Below are 5861 nucleotides of genomic sequence, written 5' to 3'. Positions count from 1 at the left end.
AGTCAGCTTTCTGGGACCTCATCCTCACCTTACAGAAAACTACAAATATCAGGTATTGCTTGATCACCTTAAGTTCCCCTCTGCACTGCAGGTTGTTAAGATATATTTGCATGATCTTAAACCTTATACCATTGCTATGCATGCCCTACAACAGAGAAATGGTCAACCATTGCAATTAATTCAAACAGAACTGGGTGCCATTTTGAATGCTCCTGCAATAAGTTTAGGGAATGCTAAAGGTAAGAGGGCTTTGCACTATCAGACAGTTCTCTAGCAGGTTTTATGAGCTCATTAGGTGGTGCTGCTGACATTGAGCTTCAGTGTGGATCCCATGTGTATAGGCTGGTTACAAAATTGCCACCAAATTATAGAGATGCCTTTGCAAAACATTGTGTAACATGAGACATCATAGAGAGTGTAAGTACCCAAACTTATCCGCTCGTTGACTTTGCTGACTGGCTGGAAAGGAGAGCACAGGTACCAAAAGTGGCACGGATGGCAACAAACTTATATCAGGCTTCATCCCATGCAGCTGAATGATGTGAAACAAAGCCTGCTAAAACACCACCTGTCAAGGTCTCTTCAGTTTATCTCAGCAGTGAAAGGAATGCCCGACAGATACAACAGGGACCTGACAGCATACCTCCAAAGCCAATCAAGAGAGAGCTGTTCAAACTATTCTGTCCTTGTTGTAATAATCAAGAGGATTATTTAAATGCTTGCTCAGAGTTTACCAAATTGGACACTGCCCATCAGATGGAATGGGTAATGGTCAAAGAACAATATTGGAAATGTGGCAGAGGGCACAAACTAGACAAATGAACACTGAAGAAACCATGTTCTACCTGTAAGGAACAACATCTTCAGGTTCTCTATGATGTAGCACAAGTTAGCAATCAAAGTATTCTTACAATCATTGCCTCCTCCAGTATGCTGTATATTGATCAGAGCCATCGCTCCAGTAAGGTTATGCTAAAGGTTGTCCAGGTAATACTGTTTAATGGCAAGAAGATCCTTAATATTTATGCTGTACTAGATGATGGATTTGAACGCATAATTATATTACCAGCAGCTGTAAGACAACTGTTCTTGATGGAAGAACGGAGCTTTTAGAACTGAGAACCATCTGTCAGGATGTTGTACAATTAAAGAGTGCAACAGTGGAATTTGCAATATCGGTGACCAGTAATCCTAGAAAACAGTACAGTATCAGCAGCACATTTACTGCTGACCAGCTTAATTTAGCAGATTTAGCCCTCTAGAATCCCTTCAAAGAAAGTATAAGCACCTTAGGGGAATTCCCCTTAAGTTATATACAAAAATTCAACCAATGGTTCTAATTGGGTCTGACCATCCGCACCTAATTACGCCCATTACGTCAGTGCATCAGGGACCCCCAAGGGGACCAGTTGCTGTATGTACCCAATTGGGATGAACTTTACAAGGCCCTGATGAATTCCTCTAGCAGCCTTATGGTGAGGTTTCATGTTTGCACAGTTTAATTCAACAGCCTATTCATGACCTACATCATCATGAGACTGTGCCAACTAGACGCCCTTCAATTCCGTCAGGATAAAGATGTGACTAGGTCTAAATAAGACAAAGAAGCTATGGAGATACTTGAAACTAAAACCACCCATGTTAAAGTTAATGGAGTACAGAGGTATGCCACATCTCTGTTATGGAAGAAAACCATTCCCCTCCTTCATGAATTTCCTTCAGCAGTAATGAGACTTTTGATAAGTACTGAACGACGGCTAACAGCAGTTCCTGAGAGAGCTAGTGAATATAATGAAGAGGTTAACAAGCTTTTGGACTCTTGGTATTCAATTCTTGGTATACCCCTCACCACCTTGTTCACCACAATAATAATGCCAAACTGGTATTTAATTGTTCATTTGTCTACCAGAATAAATCATTCAACAATAGTCTGCTCCCAGGTCCATCTCTGAACCCAACACTTGGAGTTCTTCTGAGGTTCCAAGAATACCCAGGAGCTGTCAGTGGAGACATTTGTGCCATGTTTCATCAGATTAGACTTATTCCAGAAGATCAGCCAGTATTACGGTTCCTCTGGAGAGAGCTGGATGTAAGTCGTTCTTCAGACATACTGTATAAGGCGCATCTTACCTTTCGGCACAACCTGCAGCCCGAGCTTTGTGATTTTTGTTCTGCAGAAGCACGTCAGGGAAAATGCTGAAGGGAATGAAGCAGTTGTGGACTCTGTACTTAAGGCATTCTATGTTGATAACTGCCTCCATCATTTTAGTCTCCTCTCCAAGATAAGCAGTTTATTGGTCAGTGTTGGCTGCTTCTGGCAGAAGGTGGGTTTGATATCAGGCAGTAGGCCAGTAACATACCAGATGTGATCACTCACTTGCCCTGAGACACAAGGTTAGAATCATGTGAGCTCTGGCTTGCTCTTAACAACACATACCCAGAAGAATCAACCTTAGGATTATGTTGGGATTGTTCTTCAGACACACTGGGATACAAATTCAAATCTGTTCCTTATGATCAGCCCACCATGAAAATTATCAACAGGGTTCTCTCCAGTCAATATGACCCAATAGGATATCTCATTCCCTTCACCACTTGAGCTAAAATCCTTGTTCAGGTCTTTTGGAAAAAGGAACGAGATTGGGATGAACCTATTACCAACGACCTTCTTCAAGCATGGAATGAATGGGAGAATGAATTGCTGCACATACCCAAGATTGTTCTTCCACACTGTTTTACTTTGAGTATGAACTTAGCCAAAGCTGTCATGGACTTTCATGTGTTCTGTGATGCTTCTCAGCAAGCATACGGCTCTGTTGCATACCTCTTGGTAGAAGGTGCTCAAGGGAACTTACAGGTGTCCTTTTTAATGGCAAGATCACAGGTAGCACCTAAGAGACATCTGTCAGTGCCATGTATGGATCTCTGTACTGCATTAACAGGTGCACAGCTTGCAAAGTTGCTGCATACAGAACTCTCAGTTTCTATTAGAAATACAGTTGTGTTGAATGACTCAACTACGGTATTCAACTGGCTTAACTCCGAGTCCTGTCATTACAAAGTGTTTGTGGGAACACATATTGCAGAGATTCAGGAACTCACAAGTTCTGCAGAATGGAGATATTTTGAATCTGCGGAGAATCCTGCTGATGACATTACTAGAGACCTTATTGTCATTAACTTAAATGAGCAGGTGGAGTCAGAGTCCTTCTTTTCTTCTCCTGTCATCAGATTATTAGCTGGAAACCCCTAAGCCCATTAATACCAGGTCTAAGGAAATAAAGAAATCCTTGTTCTGTTGTTTGACATCAGTAGCTGATAAAACATTGCCTAATCCTTCTCTGTATACAAAATGGGAAGATCTGATTCAGGCCAGCCATTTATCTGTAGATAGGGTGGCTGCAGTGTCCCTATTCAAAAGTGAATAAATTAAAGTTGAAGTTGCTGTTTTGCAGAGAGCCCAATGAGAAAGTTTTCCAGAAGTAAAAGTGTCAAATGAAGGTGATACAGTGCAAAAGCTACCAATTTATACAATCTATCTCCTCAATATAATAAAACATTGAATTTAATCTGGATTGGAGGTCGCCTCTGCAAAGCTGCATCAGAATTAGGGGAGGATGAAATACATCCTATTGTGCTATCACCTGATCATACTACTGTATAACTAAAATTCTGATTTGTGATTATGATGAACGTTTACTTCATCCTGGGCCAGAGTGAGTATTTGCTGAAATCTGGAGAACTTACTAGATACTTTGGGGAAGACAGGCCATCAGAGGTCACCAACGACAGTGTTTTGAATTTTGCAAGTGGCGTGGTCAGCCTGTCATTCCCAAGATGGCCTATCTTCCAAATGCACATCTATGCCTACAAAAACTACGTTATTGGTCAACGAGAGTGGAATGCTTTGGTCCATTAACAATTAAAATAGGAAGAAGGTTAGAAAAGCGCTGGGGCATCATTTTTAAGTGTCTCACTACACAATGTGTTCATTTAAACCTCATTCCTAGTATGGAATGTGGCAGACGGCCGGCTGCTCAACCCAGCTAGGACGCCCAAAGAAGAGAAGGATGGGGAAAGGCAGCTACTGTGGGACACTGCCTCCCACAAGACGCCAGATGATAAGTTCCCTGCAGCATAGCAGTGCCCCGGATTCCCGCAGGGCACCATGGGATATGGAGTTCGGCTTCTCAGCCCTGCTGGATACCATAGGTGCCTCCGGGAAACTCTGACGGGGGACCTGGGGAGTCTTATTTTTTCCATAGCCCGGAAGTACTATCGAGTCACAGGGATGGAAGCCCTGAAATACTTCCAGGCTGAAGAACAAAGCAAGTTCTCCATCTGACCCGGAAGTGCTTGCAAGTCATGTGAATGGAAGAGGAGAAGCACTTCTGTGTCAAGGACTATATAAAGGACTGTTGGAGACCCAGCAGGCGAGCCGGAGTTGGGAGGTAGTAGGACAGATCTTGCTGGGAGGAGTGGAGGAGAGATTTGTGTGCGTTATAGTGATTATTATTATTATTGCTTTGTCTGTGTATGGTGGCGGAGGTGCTTCAGGGCATTACGAAAAGAAGACTAATAATTAAAAGTCTGGTTGGAGATTTTACCCTGTGTTCAGTGTGTCTGTCTGTTGAGTTGAAAGGGGCAACAGCGACTGGGCAACAGGGTTAACTGGTGAATCTAAAGTGGCCTAGAGGGTGCCATCTCATATCTTGCTCAATTTTTGCTCATGTTGTTTGGTTGAAATAACGTTCTTTGGTAAAAAGTAGTTCAAGCAATGAATCTTTAGTAGAACAAAGACTAGTGGATTATTTATATACAAACTATGTTAAATACTGTATTTGCATTTCTTACTGCAATTATTTCTGTATTTTAGGAAACAATTCATAATATAACATATTACATAAACTTTTATTGATTTAGCACCACAGAGGTGATTGAAAACCAATTAAAGAAAGAAGAGTAACAAAGAGAGACGCTAAACAAATCAAACCAGTCCACCAATCCCCACTTGTGGATCAATTCATAACTTTTCCAGACAGGGTTATTTTGGCACAGGGGCTGAAACGCATCAAATTAACATTTTTTGTAAGATAGGTACCAACACTTTCTGGGGTGCAGCACAACATGTATGAATTACTGACAGGATTTATAAATCTTTCTCATTAGTTCAACGGCTATCCCTCATCTTCGTAACTGGCCTGTTCTTTTGTCCTGTTCTTCTTCTTCTACATACAATACCAACAGGAATTTGTTGCACTTCTGGGATTCCTTTTCAGGGTCAGGCAAGAAGCCATATCTATTGTATCCACTACTCAAAAGTGCTTCCCTGCGGACTTTTGGGACTTTGTGCTACTCATGCCCAAATCCTCCTAAGTGTCAAGCATTCACTATATACCCATAGGCTATACTGCATATGATTCCAATGCTGTTTCGTTGTGACTTCCCCACTCAAGATATGGCAAGTCAAATTTCACATTGGGAAACAGAACACACCCTTTGCACATTGCTACCCGTAGTACAATAATAATTAGTTTTAAATTCTGTTCAAAGCACAAAACATATTCTTATATATAAGTGTAATTGTAAACTGAAAAAAAATATAGTCAAACATATTACATGACTGGAAGTGAAGTGTATTAAATATTATTCCAATAATCATATCTTTAACAACATGTCTTCAATAATTACTTCTGAGATACTGAAACTTTTTCATTTTCTATGTAGTTGTTGTTCTTTATTTACTTATTACTTAGCTTGACTTATAAACTGCGTGCAAATCCTATCATGTGACATCATTTAATAAAGAAGAAACTACAGAAGAAATCTCATATCATTTTAAGAGAATTTTATTATCACAA

The sequence above is a fragment of the Erpetoichthys calabaricus genome, chromosome 3 (genome assembly GCF_900747795.2).
Source record: "Erpetoichthys calabaricus chromosome 3, fErpCal1.3, whole genome shotgun sequence".
NCBI classification, from domain to species: Eukaryota; Metazoa; Chordata; class Cladistia; order Polypteriformes; family Polypteridae; genus Erpetoichthys; species Erpetoichthys calabaricus.
Note: the sequence above shows the minus strand (reverse complement) of the source record.